At 41.3% G+C, this 26,308-nt stretch overlaps 1 long non-coding RNA gene across 2 annotated transcripts in view; it reads right to left on the bottom strand.

The window, feature by feature from the left end:
- LOC116355005 (uncharacterized) overlaps nt 1–23,536 on the bottom strand; it is a 98,161-nt gene extending 74,625 nt beyond the window's left edge. For both annotated transcript variants that reach the window (XR_004204217.1, XR_004204218.1), the window contains exon 1: nt 23,263–23,536. This is a non-coding gene — a long non-coding RNA (uncharacterized LOC116355005). The remainder of the gene's footprint in view (nt 1–23,262) is intronic.
- Nucleotides 23,537–26,308: the final 2,772 nt, after the last annotated feature.

Below are 26,308 nucleotides of genomic sequence, written 5' to 3'. Positions count from 1 at the left end.
TATAGACGATCACAAGTAGATTACAGCAAGGGGCTATAGACGAACACAAGTAGATTACAGCAAGGGGCTATAGACGAAGACAAGTAGATTACAGCAAGGGACTATAGCAGAACACAAGTAGATTACAGCAAGGGGCTATAGACGAACACAAGTAGATTACAGCAAGGGGCTATAGACGAACACAAGTAGATTACAGCAAGGGGCTATAGACGAACACAAGTAGATTACAGCAAGGGGCTATAGACGAACACAAGTAGATTACAGCAAGGGGCTATAGACGAACACAAGTAGATTACAGCACGGGGCTATAGACGAACACAAGTAGACTACAGCAAGGGGCTATAGCAGCACACAAGTAGATTACAGCAAGGGGCTATAGACGAACACAAGTAGATTACAGCAAGGGGCTATAGACGAACACAAGTAGATTACAGCAAGGGGCTATAGCAGAACACAAGTAGATTACAGCAAGGGGCTATAGACGAACACAAGTAGACTACAGCAAGGGGCTATAGACGAACACAAGTAGATTACAGCAAGGGGCTATAGACGAACACAAGTAGATTACAGCAAGGGGCTATAGACGAACACAAGTACATTACAGCAAGGGGCTATAGACGAACACAAGTAGATTACAGCAAGGGGCTATAGCAGAACACAAGTTGATTGCAGTAAGGGGCTATAGACGGACACAAGTAGATTACAGCAAGGGGCTATAGACGAACACAAGTAGACTACAGCAAGGGGCTATAGACGAACACAAGTAGATTACAGCAAGGGGCTATAGACGAACACAAGTAGATTACAGCACGGGGCTATAGACGAACACAAGTAGACTACAGCAAGGGGCTATAGCAGCACACAAGTAGACTACAGCAAGGGGCTATAGACGAACACAAGTAGATTACAGCAAGGGGCTATAGACGAACACAAGTAGACTACAGCAAGGGGCTATAGACGAACACAAGTAGATTACAGCAAGGGGCTATAGACGAACACAAGTAGATTACAGCACGGGGCTATAGACGAACACAAGTAGACTACAGCAAGGGGCTATAGCAGCACACAAGTAGATTACAGCAAGGGGCTATAGACGAACACAAGTAGATTACAGCAAGGGGCTATAGACGAACACAAGTAGATTACAGCAAGGGGCTATAGCAGAACACAAGTAGATTACAGCAAGGGGCTATAGACGAACACAAGTAGACTACAGCAAGGGGCTATAGACGAACACAAGTAGATTACAGCAAGGGGCTATAGACGAACACAAGTAGATTACAGCAAGGGGCTATAGATGAACACAAGTAGATTACAGCAAGGGGCTATAAACGAACACAAGTAGATTACAGCAATGGGCTATAGACGAACACAAGTAGATTACAGCAAGGGGCTATAGACGAACACAAGTAGATTACAGCAAGGGGCTATAGACGAACACAAGTAGACTACAGCAAGGGGCTATAGACGAACACAAGTAGATTACAGCAAGGGGCTATAGACGAACACAAGTAGATTACAGCACGGGGCTATAGACGAACACAAGTAGACTACAGCAAGGGGCTATAGCAGCACACAAGTAGATTACAGCAAGGGGCTATAGACGAACACAAGTAGATTACAGCAAGGGGCTATAGACGAACACAAGTAGATTACAGCAAGGGGCTATAGCAGAACACAAGTAGACTACAGCAAGGGGCTATAGACGAACACAAGTAGACTACAGCAAGGGGCTATAGACGAACACAAGTAGATTACAGCAAGGGGCTATAGACGAACACAAGTAGATTACAGCAAGGGGCTATAGACGAACACAAGTAGACTACAGCAAGGGGCTATAGCAGCACACAAGTAGATTACAGATGCAAACCCTGAGCTCGTGAAGTGAGCGCTACTGGATTGGAATTGGAGAGGTTGAGAAGGCACCGGCTCTGCTCACATACTCTGACTCTATTCTACTGTACTGCTCTGTGCTGTCCAAACTTGTGAAACATTACATTGACATTCATATCCATAATTATACATTTACGTACAGGGTACTAAATCCACTTCACATATCTTTTTTCGAACTCAAGGTGTGATGTCATAGCTGGCACCCCATTCTTTCTGCAGACATCTTTGAATTTTGAAAAAAGTGTTCACATGAAAACCTGCGGGAGAATTTACCATAATTATGTTACAAAAGTTTGCATCTGCGCAATTCGTTTTTTGTAAAATATTCTGTGGAAATTGTTAAAAGCTGTCCTTAAAGTTGCTTTAAAGTTGGTTTAGTTAAACTTTGAAATCAATAATATGCCATACATTTTAAAGTGACAAACCGAGTCGAATAATAATTATGTTACTGTGGAATTACCCCCTTGTTCAGGACTCAGTTTACTCTACACTAAAGGTGCATTGGTCTTTAGGCGTGAAAGGTTTCTGTTTTGTATACTGTATAAAAAGACAACATTGACAATGCTTCCCCTCATGCTGCTATTCTCTGTTCTCTTGTCTATCCTTAAGTCACATTACAGTCCGTTAAGCATCATCTGCTCTCTGCAGTCTCATCAAAGACCAAGTTTACCATCAAACACTGATAGCACTGTACATGAAAGTCACTTTAATGATCAAGGCTGCAGCAGCCACCCACTGTCTGTGAGGTAAAGAATGTTGGAGTCAGGGAAAGGGCTGATGATATTCGCCTGTGACCGCCCACTACCGCACATCAAGCCCAGGGGCTAATAGTCAGTTTTGATTGACGGGTGAATGCGGGCCTGCCGTGCATGACACCCCACGCAGTGGGAAACCTGTAATTACGTCTGGGAGCGAACCAAGGGCATCCCCCCACCGGCTACCATGCCGCCATAAATCTGCCAGCTCAATTAATCAAGGCTGTACCCCTGGGAGGCTGCCGGAGCCAGCAGCTAACCGCTAACGTGTCCGTCCCCGGCTGAGGAACATTCTCACAGAGCATTAGTGCCACCGTGTTAGCGCAGGTCCACTCAGATGACAGTGGGAGGAAGGAGCCCCAGTATAAACGTTTAACTGTGAGTCCTCATTGACTGGCTGCTACTGTTCCATAAGAGAGAGCTCACATAAGACCTTTTTCTATCATGTATTATTCATATGCAGTGGCCATTTTAGCATATACATTTTGCCTGTCAGCGAAAAATGTAATTCTGCCTCATTTACTGCCTTTAAAAAAAAACATAGCTGATATGGCTGACTTGCTTAAACAAATGTGGTTTCTGATGACAATTTAGATGTACAAACTATGGCATAAGGGGACGACGAGCTGATAAGAGGCAATCCATAGATTCTATAAATTCTCTATTTAACCTTTTTTTAACTAGGCAAGTCAGTTAAGAACAAATTCTTATTTACAATGACGGCCTACACCAGCCAAAACCGGACGATGCTGGGCAAATTCTTCCCTGCTCTACAGTGTGGGACTCCCAATCACGGCTGGTTTTGATACATCTTGGATTCAAACCGGGGTGTCTGTGGTGACACCTCAAGCACTGAGATGCAGAGCAATAGACCACCGCGCCATTCAGAAGCCCCGATGTATTATACATTAATGAGAGAGCTAGGACGGACGTAGTCAAAATAACTATCTGTTCAGCACTTTTGACATGTACAGCAGACAGAATTCAGAACATGGGCCATTCTTACAGTAATTTCCTTATAGGCTACATGTGCACCACCAAGTCAGAACAGTAGGCTAAATTATGAGGGGGAAAAGGGACCAAATTATTAGGGCTATTAACAGCTTTCTACACAACATACACTTAGTATTACTTTCTTAGCTACAGTATACATATCTCCCTGGCATATTACATCATTTATGCAGCAGCATACAAGACATTTGGACTCTTGTTGTGCTGTGATCCCTTTAACCTCTCTGGGACCGTTTGGGACGTGAGCGTCCCACCTCTCAACAGCCAGTGAAAATGCAGGGCACCAAATTCAAAACAACAGAAATCCCATAATTAAATTCCCTCCTTTTATAAATAAACATCTCGTTAATCCAACCACAGTGTCCGATTTCAAAAAACACTTTTCGGCGAAAGCACAACATATCATTATGTTAGGTCAGCAACTAGTCACTGATAGCATTCAGCCATTTTCCAACCAAAGAGAGGAGTCACAAAAATCAGAACTATAGATCAAATTAATCACTAACCTTTGATGATCTTCTTCAGATGACACTCATAGGACTTCATGTTACACAATACATGTATGTTTTGTTCAGTAAAGTTAATATTTATATCCAAAAATCGGAGTTTACATTGGCGCATTACGTTCAGTAGTTCCAAAAACATCCGGTGACTTTGCAGAGAGCCACATCAATTTTACAGAAATACTCATAATAAACAGTGTTATGCATGGAATTTTAGATCCACTTCTCCTTAATGGAACCGCTGTGTCAGATTTTTTTTTAAAGCACACCATGCTATAATCTGAGTAGAGCTTATCAGAATGCACTCCCAGGAATCCCAGTTCCACAATAAATGTTTGTTTTGTTCGATAATGTCCATCATTGTCACGCCTTGGTCATTGTATTTGTGTTTTCGTTATATATTTGGTGAGGCCAGGGTGTGACAGGGGTTTATGTTATTGTATTTCGTATTGGGGTTTGTAGTATTTGGGATCGCGGCTGATTAGGGGTGTTGTATAGGCTTGGCTGCCTGAGGCGGTTCTCAATCAGCAGTCAGGTGATTCTCGTTGCCTCTGATTGGGAACCGTATTTAGGTAGCCTGAGTTTCGCTTTGTCTTTCGTGGGTGATTGTTCCTGTCTTTGTGTAGTGTTCACCAGATAGGCTGTATTAGGTTTCACGTTCCGTTTGTTGTTTTCGTATTTATAGTTATTTCATGTATCGCACTTATTTTCATTAAAGACATGAGTAACCACCACGCTGCATTTCGGTCTGACTCTGTTTCAACAAACGAAGAACGCCGTTACAATCATTTATGTCAAAATAGCTCCTTTTGTTAGCGCGTTCAGTCCAGTAATCCACATTCATAAAGCGCATTCAGTAGTTTCAGACGAAAAGTCAAAAAAGCTCAGTTACAGTTCGTAGAAACATGTCAAACGATGTATGAATCAATCTTTAGGATGTTTTTAACATTAATCTTCAATAATGTTCCAAATGGACAATTCCTTTGTCTTCAGAAATTACGTTGAACGTAGCTACCTTTCACGTGAGTGCGCGAGACTGAGCCTGTGGCACTATGCCAGACCACTCACTCAAAGAGCTCTTATGAGCCCCTCCTTTAGAGTAGAAGTATCAAACAAGTTTCTAAAGACTGTTGACATCTAGTGGAAGTTCTGTTATACTCACAGACATCATTCAAACAGTTTTAGAAACTTCAGAGTGTTTTCTATCCAAATCTACTAATTATATGCAAGTTCTAGCTTTTATGGCTGAGTAGCAGGCAGCTTAATTTGGGCACGCTTTTCATCCAAAATTCCCAATACTGCCCCCTACCCCAAATTAACAGGAAAGTGGTGCGGTTGTCCTTTGTTGGCAAATTTTGTCATCAAACTTTGTCACCAAAGTCTTCCATTTTCTGGATTTATGGTGCTTTCAAGACAACAAGAAAAAACAAGGTCAAATCAAGATGACATCAGCGCTCTTCAGGTCGGACCGCTAGAAAGAGGCCCGAGTTGTCGACTTGCAATTCCCAGTTGGATGACCGTTCAAAACATATTTTCCCAGTCGGAGCTCGTTATTTTCTGGGTTGCCAGTTATCTTGAACTCACTGAATTCTGAGATTTCGTAGTTACGAGTTTCCAGTTGTTTTTAGCGCGGTAGAAGTCATGAGGGATTGACAGCATAGCCCATGTTTAATGTTTATCCTTTTAAACTTGGAAAATAGACCCTTAAACCCATACTTGGACCACACACCCACTCCACTGAATAGCAGGCTAGTGATTGTTTTGCTATGCTTGCAGTTAGCCACTGATTCATTGTTGAATTTGCGATTTCAAACTTGTTGTCAAATGGCTGATGAGCACCGATACATTATAGGAGTAATTTCTCTTCATTTATTTTCATATGACAAGGATTGAATAGGATTTGCCAGTAGATTGTCGACTTGATTCATGACAATGACTGCTAGCTTGCTAGATACGATTTTGATGGTTTGATATTGACATGATCAGTCCAATCAAGGCTACTGTAGATATAAAGTGATTTGACATAATTTTATCTGTGACCAATGACCTTGAGCCTTCTTAGACGGGCACTTTTAATGTAGTTCTAATTTTCTAGCTCTACCCATATATTTACCCATAGATGTAGCGTCCCCATGAGTGACAGAACATTGAGCCAATCACGGCGAATCTAGAGAACATTACCAACCCCTACGCTCCGTATTTTCTACTGGCTGCCCCACCACCACAGAAAGCACTGATCCAGGCTGAAACACCTGCATTTTGGAGTTGCCTTACTGAAGAAAGCAAAAAAGAGACCAAGTTTGTATTCAGCTTTAATAACTCAACGATTTATACTACTGTTCAAAAGTTTGTTGTCACTTAGAAATGTCCTTGTTTTTGAAAGAAAATATATTGTTTGACCATTTTAAAATAACATTAAATTAATCAGAAATACAGTGTAGACATTGTTAATGTTGAAAATGACTATTGTAGCTGGAAATGGCTGATTTTTAATGGAATATCTACATAGGCGTACAGAGGCCCATTATCAGCAACCATCACTCCTGTGTTCCAATGGCACACTGTGTTAGCTAAGTTTATCATTTTAAAAGGCTAATTGATCATTAGAAAACCCTTTTGCAATTATGTTAGCACAGCTGAAAACTGTTGTTCTGATTAAAGAAGCAGAAATGAAGAAACGAAGGCTATTCCATGCGAGAAATTGCCAATAAACTGAAGATCTCGTACAACACTGTGTCGTACTCCCTTAACAGAACAGCGCAAACTGTCTCTAACCAGAATAGAAAGAGAAGTGGGAGGCCCCGGTGCACAACTGAGCAAGAGGACAATTACATTAGTGTCTAGTTTGAGAAACAGACGCCTCACAAGTCCTCAACTGGCAGCTTCATTAAACAGTACCAGCAAAACACCCGTCTCAACGTCAACAGTGAAGAGGCGACTCTGGGATTGTGGCCTACACAGTGTTGTACGAGATCTTCAGTTTCTTGATAATTTCCATGGAATAGCCTTCATTTCTCAGAACAAGCATAGACTGACGAGTTCAGAAGAAAGGTCTTTGTTTCTGGCCCTTTTGAGCCTGTAATCGAACCCACAAATGCTGATGCTCCAGATACTCAACTAATCTAAAAAATGCCTGTTTTATTGCTCCTTTAATCAGGACCACAGTTTTCAACTGCGCTAACATAATTTCAACAGGGTTTTCTAATGATACATTTTATTTTCCATATGATAAACTTGGATTAGCTAACACAACGTGCCATTGTAACACAGGAGTGATGGTTGCTACAATAGTCGTTTACAACATTAACCAAATCTACACTGTATTTCTGATCCATTTGATGTTATTTTAATGAACAAAAAAATAGCTTTTCTTTCAAAAACAAGGACATTTCTAAGTGACCCTAATCTTTTGAACGATAGTGTACAGTGCCTTGCGAAAGTATTCGGCCCCCTTGAACTTTGCGACCTTTTGCCACATTTCAGGCTTCAAACATAAAGATATAAAACTGTATTTTTTTTGTGAAGAATCAACAACAAGTGGGACACAATCATGAGGTGGAACGACATTTATTGGATATTTCAAACTTTTTTAACAAATCAAAAACTGAAAAATTGGGCGTGCAAAATTATTCAGCCCCTTTACTTTCAGTGCAGCAAACTCTCTCCAGAAGTTCAGTGAGGATCTCTGAATGATCCAATGTTGACCTAAATGACTAATGATGATAAATACAATCCACCTGTGTGTAATCAAGTCTCCGTATAAATGCACCTGCACTGTGATAGTCTCAGAGGTCCGTTAAAAGCACAGAGAGCATCATGAAGAACAAGGAACACACCAGGCAGGTCCGAGATACTGTTGTGAAGAAGTTTAAAGCCGGATTTGGATACAAAAAGATTTCCCAAGCTTTAAACATCCCAAGGAGCACTGTGCAAGCGATAATATTGACATGGAAGGAGTATCAGACCACTGCAAATCTACCAAGACCTGGCCGTCCCTCTAAACTTTCAGCTCATACAAGGAGAAGACTGATCAGAGATGCAGCCAAGAGGCCCACGATCACTCTGGATGAACTGCAGAGATCTACAGCTGAGGTGGGAGACTCTGTCCATAGGACAACAATCAGTCCTATATTGCACAAATCTGGCCTTTATGGAAGAGTGGCAAGAAGAAAGCCATTTCTTAAAGATATCCATAAAAAGGTTTGTTTAAAGTTTGCCACAAGCCACCTGGGAGATACACCAAACATGTGGAAGAAGGTGCTCTTTTTTGGCAACAATGCAAAACGTTATGTTTGGCGTAAAAGCAACACAGCTCATCACCCTGAATACACCATCCCCACTGTCAAACATCGTGGTGGCAGCATCATGGTTTGGGCCTGCTTTTCTTCAGCAGGGACAGGGAAGATGGTTAAAATTGATGGGAAGATGGATGGAGCCAAATACAGGACCATTCTGGAAGAAAACCTGATGGAGTCTGCAAAAGACCTGAGACTGGGACGAAGATTTGTCTTCCAACAAGACAATGATCCAAAACATAAAGCAAATTCTACAATGGAATGGTTCAAAAATAAACATATCCAGGTGTTAGAATGGCCAAGCCTGTACATTAATGATCTGCCTTCTGTCTGTACTGGGTCTGAAGTTCAAATGTATGCAGATGATACAGTGATATATGTGCATGCAAAGAGCAAACAACAAGCTGCACAAGAACTCACTACTGTAATGGTCCAGGTTACAAAGTGGCTCAGTGACTCGTGTTTGCATCTCAATGTGAAAAAAACAGTTTGCATGTTCTTCACAAAGAGGGCAACAGATGCTACTGAGCCAGATGTCTATGTGTCAGGGGAGAAGCTCCAGGTGGTATCCGATTTTAAGTACCTTGGCATCATACTTGATTCCAACCTCTCTTTTAAAAAGCATGTGAAAAAGGTAATTCAAATAACCAAATTCAACCTAGCTAATTTCCGATTTATACGAAATTGTTTGACTACAAAGGTAGCAAAACTGTACTTCAAATCTATGATACTCCCCCACTTAACATACTGCTTGACTAGTTGGGCCCAAGCTTGCTGTACAACATTAAAACCTATTCAGTCTGTCTACAAACAGGCTCTCAAAGTGCTTGATAGGAAGCCCAATAGCCATCATCATTGTCACATCCTTAGAAAGCATGAGCTCTTGAGTTGGGAAAATCTTGTGCAATACACCGACGCATGTCTTGTATTCAAGATCCTCAATGGCCTGGCTCCCCCTCCACTCAATATTTTTGTTAAACAGAAAACCCAGACATATGGCAGCAGATCCACAAGGTCTGCCATGAGAGGTGACTGTATAGTTCCCCTAAGGAAAAGCACCTTTAGTAAATCTGCATTCTCTGTGAGAGCTTCCCATGTCTGGAATACACTGCCATCAGACACACATAACTGCACCACATATCACACTTTCACAAAATGCTTGAAGACATGGCTAAAGGTCAATCAGATTTGTGAACATGGTCCCTAGCTGTGTGTTGCCACTCCATGTTGTCTGTTGTCTGTAGCTTGTGAGGTGTGGAAACACTTTGTTGCTTTTATGAATTTTGTCTTGCTGCTTTTTGTTTTATGCTGCTCTGTCTGTATGCTACGTCTTGCTTGTCCTATGTTGCTCTGTCTGTATGCTATGTCTTGCTTGTTCTATGTTGCTATTGTCTATATTGTAATTGTTTTTAATAACCTGCCCAGGGACTGCAGTTGAAAATTAGCCGGTTGGCTAAAACCGGCACTTTTACTGAAATGTTGATTAATGTGCACTGTCCCTGTAAAAATAAAAATAAACTCAAACTCAAGTCAAAGTCCAGACCTGAATCCAATCGAGAATCTGTGGAAAGAACTGAAAACTGCTGTTCACAAATGCTCTCCATCCAACCTCACTGAGCTCGAGCTGTTTTGCAAGGAGGAATGGGAAAAAATGTCAGTCTCTTGATGTGCAAAACTGATAGAGACATACCCCAAGCGACTAACAGCTGTAATCGCAGCAAAAGGTGGCGCTACAAAGTATTAACTTAAGGGGGCTGAATAATTTTGCACGCCCAATTTTTCTGTTTTTGATTTGTTAAAAAAGTTTGAAATATCCAATAAATGTCGTTCCACTTCATGATTGTGTCCCACTTGTTGTTGATTCTTCACAAAAAAATACAGTTTTATATCTTTATGTTTGAAGCCTGAAATGTGGCAAAAGCTCGCAAAGTTCAAGGGGGCCGAATACTTTCGCAAGGCACTGTATACATTTATTTTTGTTTGTTTGCAAACTGATATGCCAAAATAACATGCGGCTAAACAGGCTCTCTCCCACCTGCCCTAATTGATGGGTCGCCACTGATCATGTGTCAATGTGTCATTGTCGTTGCTCTCGCCTCTGTGTCCCCACCTCTATTTCAACCCCACGCTTTTTAGTGTTTATTGACTAACTACTGTAGATGTTTGAGGGAAAGCTGTTCAAACCACAGAACAGGAAGCAAAGTTTGAACCAAATATGTAATCCAGTCAAGGCCAGGCATCAAAGTACTCCTGTGACATCTAGTGGACATAAGCAGACACAGCACTTGTAGGTCTAATGGCCTATCAACCTAGTTTAGGAGTAGGAACTGACTGGCCCAATATCTGGCACCACCCTACCCCCTTTAATGTTGTATCTCAACTCTTCAACCCAGCCTACAACCCAACCTACTAAATTATCCCTTAGAAAGTAAGGAAATGTTCACTCAAGAATGGAAAGATTCCACTCTAGCAAAAACACATTTACTGGAAGAACTGTGCAGATGCAAAGTAAGGTAACTGAATTTCGGTCAAATCTACCTCAGTGTGTCTACCTCCTTTTTGTGTCTACGTTTTCCAAAAACTCTAAAATATCTGCTCAAAATTAAGATTCAACGATGTCGGCAGTGGATTTACACCCGGCAACGGAATTTTATCATGGGTCCCTGATCTGTACTGTACAGAAATGCATAACTATGGATATGAATGTCATTCTCTACATGGTGATGTATCCTAAATACCGTAGGTACACAAAAATCTGAACCAATCATAGACTTCTGTTTCACAAGTTTGGACATCAAAGTAGAGCTCAGTAGACTACAGCACAGCACAAAACATTACAGTGCAATTAGAAAACGTCTTAGAGACTGGCTGAACGACGACGCTGATAATATAGAGCTGGCTGGCTTCTCCGTGTTTCGGCAGGACAGAGCAGCTTCGTCTGGTAAGACGAGGGGCGGGGCTGTGTGTCTATTTGTAAACTGCTGGTGCGAGATATCTAATATTAAAGAAGTGTTGAGGTATTTCTTGCCTGAGGTAGAATATCTCATGATAAGCTGTAGACCACACTATCTACCAAGATCTCGTTTATATCATTCGTAGCCATTTATTTACCACGGCAAATCGATGCTGGCACTAAGACGGCACTCAAGGATCTGTATAAGGACAGAAGCAAACAAGAAAATGCTGATCCAAAAATACGCTCCCAGTGGACTTTAATGCAGGAAAACTTAAATCCGTTTTACCTCATTTCTACCAGCATGTCACATGTGCAACCAGAGGGAAAAAAAACTCTAGACCACCTTTACACCACACACACAGAGATGCATACAAAGAGTTCCCTCGCCCTACATTTTGCAAATCTGACCATCATTTTCCTGATCTTCCTGATTCCTGCTTACAAGCAGAAACTAAAGCAGGGAGTACCAGTGGTCAGATATTGTGGATGCTACAGGACTGCTTTGGTAGCACACTCTGGAATATGTTCTGGGATTTATCCAATGGCATTGAGGAGTATACTACCTCAGTCACTGGCTTCATCAATAAGTGCATTGACAACGTCGTCCCCACAGCGACCGTATGTACATTTCTCAATCAGAAGCCATGGATCACAGGCAACATCTGCACCGAGCTAAAGGCTAGAGCTGCGCTTTCAAGGAGTGGGACACTAACCCGGACACTTGTAAGAAATCCAGCTACGCCTTCAGACGAACCATCAAACAGGTAAAGTGTCAATGCAGGACTAAGATTGAATCCTACTACACCGGCTCTGATGCTCGTCGGATGTGGCAGGGCTTGAAAACTATTACAGACTACAAAAGGAAACCCAGCCGCGAGCTGCCCAGTGATGCGAGCCTACCAGACGAGCTAAATGCCTTTTATGCTCACTTCGAGGCAAGCAACACTGAAGCATGTATGACAGCACCAGCTGTTCTGAACAACTGTGTGATAGCGCTCTCTGTAGCCGATGTGAGCAAGACCTTTAAACAGGTCAACATTCCCAAAGCCGCAGGGCCAGATGGTTTAGGAGGACGTGTACTCAAAGCATGCGCGGACCAACTGGCAAGTGTTTTCACTGACATTTTCAACCTCACCCTGGCCGAGTCTGTGATACTGCCACACTGATCCTCAATATGGGGCCCCTCAGGGGTGCGTGCTTAGTCCACTTCTGTACTCCCTGTTCACCCACAACTGTATGGCCAAGCATGACTCCTTCATCATCATTAAGTTTGCTGACAACAAAACAGTAGTAGGCCTGATCACCAAAAATGATGAGACAGACTACTGGCAGTGTGGTGCCAGGACAACGACCTCGCTCTCAATGTGAGCAAGAAAAAGGAGTTGATCGTGGACTATAGGAAAAGGAAATCCGAACAGGCCCCCATTAAAATCGTCAGGACTGAAGTGAAGCGGGTCGAGAGTTTCAAGTTCCTTGGTGTCCGCATCACCAACAAACTATCATGCTCCAAACACACCAAGACAGTTGTGAAGAGGGTACGACAACACCTTTTCTCCCCTTAGGAGACTGAAAAGATTTGGCATGTGTCCCCATAAACTCAAAAAGTTATACTGCTGCACCATCGAGAGCATCCTGACTGGTTTCATCACCGCCTGATATGGCAACTGCTCTGCATCTGACCGTAAAGCGTTACAGATGGTAGTGCCTACTGCCCAGTACATCACTGGGGCCAAGCTTCCTGACATCCAGGACCTATATACTAGACGCTGTCAGAGGAAGGCCCAAAAGATTGTCAAAGACTCCAGTCACCCAAGTCGTAGACTGTTCTCTCTGCTTTTGCTAAATCACAGCAAGTGGTACCGGAGCGCCAAGTCTAGGACCAAAAGGCTCATTAAAACTTCTTATGGCTGCAGGGGCAGTATTGAGTAGCTTAGATGAAAGGTGCCCAGAGGTGCAGAGAGTAAACAGCCTGCTCCTCAGTCCCAGTTACTAATATATGCAAAGTATTATTAGTATTGGATAGAAAACACTCTGAAGTTTCTAAAACTGTTTGAATGATGTCTGTGAGTATAACAGAACTCATATGGCAGGCAAAAACCTGAGAAGAAATCCAAACAGGAAGTGGGAAATCTGAGGTTGGTCGATTTTCAACACAGCCCCTATTGAATACACAGTGGGATATTGCTTATGTTGCACTTCCTAAGGATTCCACTAGATGTCAACCGTCTTTAGAAACTTAAATGAGGCTCCTACTGTGATTGTAACGGGTGTCGTCTTCTGAAGAAGAGGAATCGGACCAAAGTGCAGCGTGGTAGGTGTTCATGCTTTTTATTGAAATGGAACACTATAACAAAATATCAAAGAGAATAACCGAAACCGAAACGGTCCTGTCAGGTACAAAACACTAAACAGAAAATAACTACCCACAAAAACCATGTGGTAAAAAGCTACCTAAGTATGGTTCACAATCAGAGACAACGATAGACAGCTGTCCCTGATTGAGAACCATTTCCGGCCAAATCAAATAAATACAAAAACATAGAAAAAAGAACATAGAATGCCCACCCAAATCACACCCTGACCAAACCAAAATAGAGACATAAAAAGCTCTCTAAGGTCAGGGCGTGACAGTGATGCGGGGCCGGATGAGAGCTCTTTGAGTCAGTGGTCTGGCAGAGAGCCTGGTCATGCGCATTTCACATGATAGCGACCTGCGTTCCATGGCTTTTCTACAGACAATGGAATTCTCCGGTTGGAACGTTATTGAAGATTTATGATAAAAACATCCTAACGATTGATTCTATACTTAGTTTGAAAAGTTTTTACGACCTGTAATATAACTTTTTGAAGTTTTCGTCTGAAGTTTGGCTGGACCTGCACGAGTGTTTGGATTTGTGTACTAAACGCCCTAACAAAAGTAGCTACTTGGACATAAATAATGAATACTATCGAATGTCCATTATTATGTCCATTATTATTTTAACAACAAGATTATTTTTTTAAACGGTATAAGATACATGTATGTTTGAGGAATTTTAATTATGAGATTTCTGTTGTTTTGAATTTGGCGCCCTGCACTTTCACTGGCTGTTGTCATATCGATCCCGTTAACGGGATTGCAGCCCTAAGAAGTTGTTAACAGCTTCTACCCCCAAGCCATAAGACTGATGAACAACTAATCAAATGGCCACCCGGACTATCTACAATAACCCCCCCCCCCCCCTAGTTTTTACATTGCTGCTTCTTGCTGTTTATTATCTATGCATAGTCACTTTACAAATTACCTCGACTATCCTGTACCCCTGCACATTGACTAGGTAACGGTACCCCCTATATATAGACTTACTATTGTTATTTACATTTCTTGTTACTTTTTCATTGATTAGATTTTTTAAAACTTTAGCTTATTTAGGAAATATTTCATCAACTATATTTATTGAACTGCGTTTTGGTTAAGGGCTTGTAAGTAAGCATATCATGGTAAGGTCGACACCTGATGTTTTCGGCGCATATGACAAATAAAATTAGATTGAATTTTGTTTTGACATGTGGGTTTTTGGTAACATAATTTCAAGGCACAAGGCAATGTTTCTTAACCCCTGACAAGGGTTTGAGTGAGAGGACTAACCGGTGTCTCCAAGTGGACACACACCTCTCCAAAGTGTGCACAGTTACTTATAGTCTTCAACTATAAGGTGATTTGTGTCTGTGCTGTTGAGGAACTAGAGCAAGCACAATTGTAGTTGTTTTGTTTGGAATACAACCCTACATCCCCCACTTTTACACAATTACTGTTGTTTACACAATCCCAAAAATAGTTTAGAAATTGCAAACTGGGTTAGGTCGGCATAAGTTGACAGCTTGTTCTATTGCCAACACGACAAGCTAAATTATAAAATACAAGCTTAGTGTTAGACTTTCACTAAGAAATTCAGAGAAGCAGATTGTAATTTTGGTGTGCATAGAATGGAGTCATGATTGCCATCAGTGGAAACCTTTCTTTTCAATGCAACAAACATGGGTTCATTCTATTCAGAATAACCCAGGGTATGATTGTCACGCTCTGGCCATAGAAAGGCTTTTTATTCTCAATTTTGGTTAGGTCAGGGTGTGACTAGGGTGGGCGTTCTATGTTCTTTTTTCTATGTTTTTGTATTTCTTTGTTTTTTGGCCAGGTATGGTTCTCAATCAGGGACAACTGTCTGTCGTTGTCTCTGATTGAGAACCATAGTTAGGTAGCTCTTGCCCACATGGGTTTTGTGGGTAGTTGTTTTCTGTTTTGTGTTTCTGCACCTGACAGGACTGTTTTGTTTTCGTTCATTCTCTTGTTATTTTGTTTTGTTTTGTGTTCAGTTGAAATAAAAAATAACATGAACACTTATCACACTGCGCATTGGTCTGATCCTTCATACTCCTCGTCAGAAGAGGAGGAAAATCGTTACAATGATGCCATGTCCTCTTGTCATCTTGTAACTGTACATGGTGATCATCAACGTTTATACTGCATATTACATTAGTTTTATGATATGGAAATGTGAAGCACATTTTTTTTTTAGCTTGCATGACATCAAAGCCGTATTTATTATAGCCCTCCACGTTTCATCTTTCGAAATACATAATCCTCATAATTTACTGTGAGGGCGGTGCTCAAATTCAGAATGGCTGTCAGTCAAAACCCATACAGCGCTGTGAAGCACAGAGCCCCAGAGCTCTGACATAATGTATAGCATGCTACTGTACAGCCACTGTGTTCCAATTTAGGTGTTATATAGACAGATTTGTGCCTTTCCAAATCATGTCCAATCAATTGAATACAGTTGTAGAAACATCTCAGGGATGATCAATGCAAACAGGATGCACCTGAGCTCAATTTCGAGTCTCAGAGCAAAATGTCTGAATACTTATGTAAATTAGTTATTTCAGTTTTTTTTTTTTTTGAATACATTTGCAATAATTTCTAAACCTGTTTTCGCTTAGTCATTATGCGGTATTGTGTGTAGGTAGAAAACTGAAGGGGTCTGAATACTTTCCGAATGCACTGTGTATATATGCCTTCATTTGTCAAACATATAGACTCTTGGTTTTCATTTGACACACAATTTTACATGCTCCAATGAACTTCATGTTTGTGTTCATGGGTCCTTTTACATGGAAATGACCAATGGATTTATCTTACTTATCTTACTAAGGATTTATCTTTATCTAAGGTTGTTTATAAATCATGATGAGTCTAAGGTCTACTAATTCAGTTTGAATAGGTTATTGAGCCACGGAAAGTAACTTGATCGAAGATGGATTGAAGAATTGTTATTTTGTCCCACTACTTCCAAAGTCCATTTGCGATATTACAACAACAAAGACTACTTCAAAAAATGAACACTGTTTTTTTCCCCCTGGGACATCATTGCACACGTGATAGTACATACTTTGCTGTTCTATGTTTCAAAAACTAAAAAAAAATAATAACGAATGTGCCTGGGGCAACCAGTGGTACTGTTTGTTTCACCTTATGAGGATCTCAGTTTTACATGCGAACTTTTGCTTGAACTTAACACTAGTCGTAAATGTTGAGACATACCCGGAAGCCCATTTAGTTAGTTTGACCGCAACAGTTGAGATGGAGTCAGAGGATCCGATGCAAAAATGTTTGTGGTAGCTATTTATTTACGGAGTGGCTGCAGATCCAACTTCTCTGGACCCCTCTTTCCATCAGCCAAAGGTCTGAAGCTTCTATGCATGTGTGGCATTCTCTACTTTACGTCTGCTCTGCTCTACTTGTTTGGCGACTGCCCAGAGAACAGGCTAATGGTGTTTGAACATGATGCATGAATAATGCCAATATCGGTCCCATGACTTGAATGGGATTTGTGCCACAAATGCTAAAAGATTTGCATGTGGAAACAGTGCCGGGGAATCTAAACCAAAGCATTGATTGCTGTCATAATCTTCCGTAGACTGCTTATAAGGTAAGGAAAACACTGTCATTTTCTAATGTAACACCATCTGCTCTAAAATTTGCTCAATGTACATCATTTTAACCAACAGTGTCGGCTACTTGGAAACAACAACGTACAGTGACTCAAGAAGATCTAAACGCATGTCCCCATGAAACTGATTGAGATCAAATGGTTGGCATCCAGCTGCTGCATGGACGTTTCACCGGTAAAACTTGAAGAATTATCATTTACGATTGACAGTGAGAAATGTATGCTTAAAGTAGAGGTAAAGAAACACACGCTCAGAACCTCAAATCCTCTGCCCTTTATTTAACAGTGCAGTTGCTGACGGTAACCTCTGGATCCAGTTAATCAAAATATATGCTGAGTGTACTAAACATGAAGGAGACCTGCTCTTTCCATGACCTAGACTGACCAGGTGAAAGCTATGATCCTTATTGATGTCACTTGTTAAATCCACTTCAAATCAGTGTAGCTGAAGGGGAGGAGACAGTTTAAAGAAGGATTTTTAAGCCTTGAGACAATTGAGAAATGAATTGTACATGTGTGCCTTTCAGCAGGTGAATGGGCAAGGTAAAATATTTAAGTGCCTTCGAGTGGGGTTTGGTAACAGGTGCCAGGCACACCGGTCTGTGTTAAGAACTGAAATGCTGATGGGTTTTTCATGCTCAACAGTTTCCTGTGTGTATCAAGAATGATCCACCACCCAAGGGCATCCAGCCAACTTGACACAACTGTGGGAAGCATTGGAGTCAACATTAGGCCAGCATCCCTGTGGAACACTTTAAAAACCTTGTAGCCATGCCATACCTTGTAGCCATTAAAAACCATGCCCTGACGAATTGAGGCTGTTCTGAGGGTAAACTGTGGATGCAGCTCAATATTAGAAAGGTGCCCATAATGTATGCTTACATTGGAGCCATGCAAGCCAGTTCACAGCGGAGGCAATTGGCAAGAAACCTCAATAGAATACGTTGGCAATAACAAAGGTTACAATGCTAAACATTTGTAAAAAAATATATATAATAATAAAATATATGATAAAGAGACTGTGGTGTGTTCATATGTAATACAAAGCATGAAATTTGATGGGATTAGCCAAAGCATAGTCAGGTTAGCAATACATGTTTGTAGGCTACTAAACAATCAGGCCCTGTGTGTGGGGAGAAATGGAGGGGAATCGTCACAGTTACTATACTACCAAGGTGTAAATGCATTAGAATCTATGCAAGAAGTTGTGAATTACTTAAACATGAAGTCTATGTATGGGAGTGAAAGGTGAAGACTGGGTGCCAGACCACATGGTGGCCTAAGCTAACATACCATAGCTTGCTAGCAATATGGCTAAAAGTCTGGACACCAGGCTAGCTGAAAACCTCATCACCTTGGTATGCTATTAAGCATATAACTTGGCTGATTCAGCTTTCAGTTGGCTGATAGCTTTCTGAGTCCTACCGTAAGTTTGGCCAAGTTTTAATGCACATCTATCTGTGTTAGTTACTCAAATGTAAGTATGTAGGATATTGACCTCGTTATCAAGTTGATGCTATGATGGTAAAAAAAAATGGTATACCGATCTGAATGAAGCTCATTTATTAATATTTTCTGATGTGTAGATTTTAGAATCTACTATGAAGAGCGTGTAATTCAACACTGTCTTGTCCCTCAGAAAGAGCAGAGTAATATGTGTAGGAATCCTAGGAATGCACCAATGTTGTCTATACACCTTGAACCTTCACATGTCTATCCATTCCACTGGCATACCATCCCTACACTACGACTCAGGGACTTATTTGTGTTGGCTCCAAAAAGTTCCTTTCTCAATCCTCTCCAAATTGTCATTCCAAGGTTACATTGTTTTAACTCTGGTGGTGTGGTGAATTCATGTTAAAGAAATGTATATTCACAGGAAATAACGGCTGATTTATGAGGTGTACATGAAGTGACACTGAACTCTGCTTAGGGCTGTTGCGGTCACAAAATTGTGTCAGCCGGGGATTATCAAGCAAATAACTGTCAGACTCATGGCTAACATAAACACATTTAGCATCTCCTTTCATTGCCTACAAGCTACTGATGCAGACATTTGGAACATCTACAGTACCAGTCAAGTTTGGACACACCAACTCCTTGAAGGGTTTAAAAAACAATTATTTTCTACATTCCACATCAAAGCTATGAAATAACACATATGGAATCATGTAGTAACCAAAAAAGTGTTAAACAGATCTAAATATATTTGAGATTCTTCAAAGTATCCACCCCTTTGCCTTGATGACAGGTTTGCACACTCTTGGCACTCTCTCAACCAGCTTCATGAGGCAGTCACCTGGAATGCATTTCAATTAACAGGTGTGCCTTGTTAAAAGTTAATTTGTGGAATTTCTTTCCTTCTTAATGCGTTTGAGCCAGTCAGTTGTGTTGTGACAAGGTAGGGGTGATATACAGAAGATATACCTATTTGATAAAAGACCAAGTCCATATTATGGCATGAACAGCTCAAATAAGCAAAGAGAAACGACAGTGCATCATTACTTTAAGACATGAAGGACAGTCAATCTGGAAAATGTCAAGAACTTTTAAAGACTTTTCAAGTGCAGTCTCAAAAACCATCAAGCACTATGATGAAACTGGCTCTCATGAGGACCGCCACAGGAAAGGAAGACCCAGAGTTACAGTACCTTTTTGGTTCCAACCGCTGTATCGTTGTGAGACACAGAGTAGGTGAATAGATGATCTCCACGTGTGTGGTTCCCACTGTGATGCATGGAGGAGGAGGTGTGATGGTGTGGGGTTGCTTTGCTGGTGACACTGTCAGTGATTTATTTTAAATTTAAGGCACACTTAACCAGCATGGCTACCACAGAATTTTGCAGCAATTCACCATCCCATCTGGTTTGCACTTAGTGGGACTATGATTTGTTTTTCAATAGGACAATGACCCAACACACCTCCGGGCTGAAGGAGAGAAGAAGCCTATGTCAATCTACTATCCCCCATAGTACAAAGGTCGACCTATTCTATTCTGTGTGAGAAATAAATATTCCAAACATAGTCTGGGACAGCTGTGGGATGCGATAGATCCCAAATTCATGCAACCACTCGCATTAAAAAATATGTTTTACACAATGTGGCTGACACAACAGATCAGAACGTTTAGCTTAAAATGTTGATAAACTACTAGGCTTTTTCTCCATATTATAAGTGCAGCAATGTGCACATGATAGTAGGCTACAAGTGCAAACGTTCCATGAGCGGAAAACAACATTATCATGTAATGCTGTTATTATAAAGGTGAATTGGGCCACTTTAGTTGTGATACAAACCTTATTAAAACATATAGGCCCATGGGCTAGGCTACATGAGGTGTGCGACTATGATTAGAAAAAGTCACACAAAAAGGCATGATTTCTTATGACGGGCATCATTCACAACTGATAAGTGACAGGCTAATATTGTCACCCATCAAACTATTCTTGATTTTAATCTTGTCTTTACATATACTAAATAATATATGTGTTAAATTGGTTTTGATTTAGAATAGACCATTATCATGCACCTGTCTCAAAACAGGGACAGCGGGCAAAAATACATGTCATCCATGCACTTAAATAGCAAACGGAGGACACTTGTCCCATGGTTCATTTTCATGCCAGCCAGGTAGGCTATACTCCTGTTGTAAATATAAGCAATGTGCTTAATATTAGGAAAGTTGAGAAATAAATATAGTAGGCCTAGCCTATAGAAATCTGATGGGATCCTCCTCTTTTTAGTAAATCAAATCAAATCAAATCAAATTTTATTTGTCACATACACATGGTTAGCAGATGTTAATGCGAGTGTAGCGAAATGCTTGTGCTTCTAGTTCCGACAATGCAGTAATAACCAACAAGTAATCTAACTAACAATTCCAAAACTACTGTCTTATACACAGTGTAAGGGGATAAAGAATATGTACATAAGGATATATGAATGAGTGATGGTACAGAGAGGCCATGACTCTGTTTTCTTGCACAATTGCACAGCCTATAGAAATGTTGCCTAACATGAGCTCTTGGGCTCTCATGAAGTGTTTGTTTAGATTTTCAATTACATTTGCATTGATGTTTAAGCGTGTTAACCCTTGCAAGGCTGCCAGCCCAGACGACATCCCTAGCCGTGTCCTCAGAGCATGCGCAAACCAGCTGGCTGGGACATATTCAATCTCTCCCTATCCCAGTCTGCAGTCCCCACTTGCTTGAAGATGTCCACTATTGTTCCTGTACCCAAGAAACAAAGGTAACTGAACTAAATGACTATCATCCGTAGCATTCACTTCTGTCAACATGAAGTGCTTTGAGAGGCTAGTTAAGGATCATATCACCTCTACTTTACCGGACAACCTAGACCCACTTCAATTTGCTTACTGCTCCAATAGATCCACATATGATGCAATCGCCATCGTACTGCCCTATCCCATCTGGACAAGAGGAATACCTATGTAAGAATGCTATTCATTGACTAAAGCTCAGCATTCAACACCTTAGTACTTTCCAAGCTCATCATTAAACTCAGGGCCCTGGGTCTGAACCCCGCCCTGTGCAACTGGGTCCTGGACTTCCTGATGGGCCTCCCCCAGGTGTTGAAGGTATGAAACAACACCTCCACTTCGCTGATCCTCAAAACAGGGGCCCCACAAGGGTGCGTGCTCAGCCCCCTCCTGTACTCCCTGTTCGCCCATGACTGTATGCCCACGCACACCTCCAACTCAATTAAGTTTGCAGACAACACAACAGTAGTAGGCCTGATTACCAACAATGACGAGACAGCCTACAGGGAGGAGGTGAGAGCCCTGGGAGAGTGGTCTCAGGAAAATAGCCTCTCACTCAATGTCAACAAAACAAAGGAGCTGATTGTGGACTTCAGGAAACAGCAGAGGGAGCAAGCACCCATCCACATCGAAGGGACCGCAGTGGAGGTGGTAAGCTTTAAGTTCCTCGGCATCCACATCACTGATGATCTGAAATGGTCCACCCAAAAATGAAATGGTTCCCCCACCCAGTGTGGGGGAAAACAACGCATCACCAGGGGCTAACTACCTGCCTTCCAGGACACCTATAGCACCCGATGTCACAGGAAGGCCAAAAAATATCATCAAGGACATCAACCACACGAGCTAAGGTCTGTTCACCTCGCAATCATCCAGAAGGCGAGGTCAGTACAGGTGCATCAAAGCTGGGACAGAGAGATTGAAAACAGCTTCTATCTCAAGGCCATCAGATTGTTAAATAGCCATCACTAGCCGGCTTCCACCCGGTTACGCAACCCTGCACTTTAGAGTCTGCTGCCCTGTATAAATAGAGCTGGCCACTTAATAATGGAAAACTAGTCATTTTAATCATGTTTAAATAATGTTTACATACTGCTTTACTAATCTCATATGTATTTTAGTGAATGCCACTCTGACATAGCTCAATCTAATATTTAATTCCATTCCTTAATTCCATTCTTTTACTTTTAGATTTGTGTGTATTGTTGTAAATCATTTTTAGATATTACTGCACTGTTGGAGCTAGGAACACAAGCATTTCACTACACCCGCAATAACATCTGCTAAATATGTGTATGTGACCAATAACATTTGATTTGATTTTTGATTTCATGTCAGAGTGATTAGAGGGACAATAGAGTGCTGAGTACCAGGCAGTTAGCAAGTTTGGTAGGCTACTAATGACTAGCAGCAGCAACACAGCTTGGAGAAGCCTAATCACAGTGACTAAATGGTCACGTGCAATTTGACTGCCTTCATGACTCGTGACCGCCAGTGTTGCGGTGATAAGGTGATAAGGTCACCGCAACAGCCCTAACCCTGCTTCAAACAAAGACCCTGGGAGAGGAGAGAAGATGCATTACCTTCTGGATAGGTTACAGCTTCCAGCATTCCGAGCGAGAGTGGTAGAACTGCAGCTTGGTAAACGGAAGGTTACAGAGAAGTGAGTAGAGAGAAAATAAAGAGACCAATTCTGAGGCGTAATGGGACTGGTTCTGCCAGCGAACAATGGTGTTAATTAGTGAGAAAGCACACTCTGATTACATGGCCGTTTATCTAGTAGATTGTGACACGAGGAGGCGTCCCACCTGCCACTGTGCCAAACCTTGTTAAGGCATCAATGCTAATTCAGAACATTGTTGAAGCTGCCCGTGTTAAGATTACACCGTGGCTTTGGCACATATTGCTAAAAGTCTACAGGCAATAAAGGATTAATCAGGTGGCACATATAACACAAAATACAATTAACTGATAGTGTTCCATAAATTGTTTTTCCTATCGAAAACTATAACGTTTTTTTTTTTATTGGCTAGTAGCTATTTTCTTCCTGTTTTCACGATTTGTTCTCTGAAAATGTTTTCATGTACATCTTAAAAGTCAATGTCTTTAGTGCACCACATATGCAATCAGAATATTTGAATGTCCATGGTGAGGCATGGCATCACTTAACTTTTTCTTTTGGTGTTTGATTTCGGGTGGCCCTTTACTTATTTGGCCGACACTCTGGCTCTGGAGGGCGCCATTTGCCTTTCAATAATAAGTCTGTACTTGATTTGTACCAAATCACAGTCATACAGCCCCATGCTACATAAGGATCTATATATTTTCATATATTCTCTATCTCTGGCCACAATAGAAGATTGTATTTTTATGTGCTAATAATTCAATCAATCTGTTAATTCAAATAATTTATAATTTATAAAAATATTTGTTGGCCTTTTTGACCTCTAAGTCTTTGACCTAGAATTCCCTTTTAATATTTATCATGTTGCTCGCTAGACCCTTTGTCTTCATCATGAAATCTCATGCACCCTTATAACTCATTTATTAACATGGCACATGAGGTTTGATTGAATATAAAATGTGATTGCTTCCTACACGCATGTGTTGCCAACGGTCATATTAATGGTAGAAATGTATGTGTAGTTCCACATAAGCCACAGTGTTACATAAAATCCCTTCTTCTGAGACGGTGATTTTCCATTATTTTCATGGCATGTGCAACTTCGACAACCTCAAGTGTTCAGTTGCAGTTTGATGTCTTGACCAGCAGGCGGTGTACCTCCTGAGTTGTGCAGAGTTGGTTGTGATGGAGAATCTGAAATGACTGGGCATCTTGCCTGCCAGCAGGCATCATCTCATTCTCCTCCACAAAATAGGTCTGTCACTGAGCTAGGGGAGGACTGCAGCTTCTCCTGCCAAACTGTGAAATGACATACTGTTGGTCAGGGAAAGAGGAATTTGTCTCTAGTATGATTGGGATAAACATAAAGAATTTGCTGAGGGACAATCTTTCCCGTGACAATTAGAAAGTGCAATTCTGCCTCAATTGCGGCTATTTTAATGCTCATGAAGGTAATGCTAGATGTTTCCAAACTAAACAATAATTTAGACAGCAGATAAACAAGAGAGATGCATCAAATAAATGTAAAAAGGTCATGAAAGAAAATGAGGCCACAGCAGTGCTCTGCTCCAGTCTGCCAGCTCTGATGTGAAGGGATATGTCATATGACATCAGGAACATTGACATCTCTCAGGAGCTGAGTGACCTGCAGTGCATCAACAAAAGGCTGTGCTACGTGCAGGATCAGGGCGACCTTTCAGCTTTAGCTCCCACTCAGTCAGAGCACCCTGAACCTTTCTAACCAGTCATGTGAGCTTTGACTCCCCAGCTTCATTTCTGAGGGCCATATTGCATCCTGTTGACAAGCCACAACAATCATGGTTATGTCATTGCTCCGTTTGAGGAAGTTGTAACTCTATGCCTAATACCGAAAATCTGTTGCTTTCTCTAGTAGCCGAACATTTGTAGACTGATATTTGTTGGACTTCAACTTGGGGTAATGCTCACCTCTGTGAAAAGTAAAAAAAAAAAAGTTAATGTAGCCCTTTTAATAAACTGATAAGAGACTTAAGCCTAGAAAACAATTTAAAATATTACAACATTTTGTTTCTACATCCTATGTCGTAATCTAAAGCAATCGCTGAAAACCTTTCTGCTAGGCATGTATGCAAATGTATAGACCGTTTGGGAAGACACTTACATTGACGAGTCGGCCTACTTAGTCTTCTAATGGAATATTGTTGAGCTAAATCCCTCGTTCATAGAAAGTGCAAACAGAAAATCTGCTTCATGAAATCGTAAAACACTGTCTTCCTAGCAATTCACTTTGAAAATTGTCCACTTATGTGAGGCCAATCCATAATTGGGCGTCATTACCAACCACCATCTTGAATAGTTTGCAATAGAGGAGAGGGAATCTGGTATCCAGGCTGTGTATCTGGACAGCATTTGGATCAGGACAGTATTTGGATCTGGACAGCATTTGCAACCTGAGCTGGCAGTAAATACGCCATTTTATCGGCAACAACTGAGCAGACTCGGCATCGTTTCAAATTATGGAATTTAATAGGGTGTCATTGATACAGAACATTGTCATGAGCACATATGGTTTAAGGCTAATGTCTGGACTCAGCGACCATGCTCAGTGACTCCAAGAAATCACTGTCATGACTGACGACATTGAGAAAATGCTGCAACCCCATGAGCAAGTACGCAGTCTCCCCAGACCCTGCACTCCAATCATAGATCAAATCAACCTCCGAGCCACACCCTTTGACCTCCCAACTATAATAGCCATAATTATACAATAAAGTCTCACTCCTGACATCAGCAATGTAACCATTTCTCAAATGAAGTTGTTATGTGTCAAGATTTGAGTTATACACTTTCGTGGCTGGGCGTTTATCATTCTACCTTGTACTTTGGCTTTTACTATGCTCCCGAGGACAAAGGTGTTCCCAAAACCACTGTTAAGTATTTTATTTTACTCTCCTGTCTTCTATGTCTTCCTAATGGCTATTGCTCAGGGTATGAACCCAGTCCTCTTTACTGGCACTTTGTCCACC

This window comes from Oncorhynchus kisutch, linkage group LG19 (genome assembly GCF_002021735.2).
Source record: "Oncorhynchus kisutch isolate 150728-3 linkage group LG19, Okis_V2, whole genome shotgun sequence".
Lineage (NCBI taxonomy): Eukaryota > Metazoa > Chordata > Actinopteri > Salmoniformes > Salmonidae > Oncorhynchus > Oncorhynchus kisutch.
Note: the sequence above shows the minus strand (reverse complement) of the source record. Positions and strands in the feature narration are given on the sequence as shown.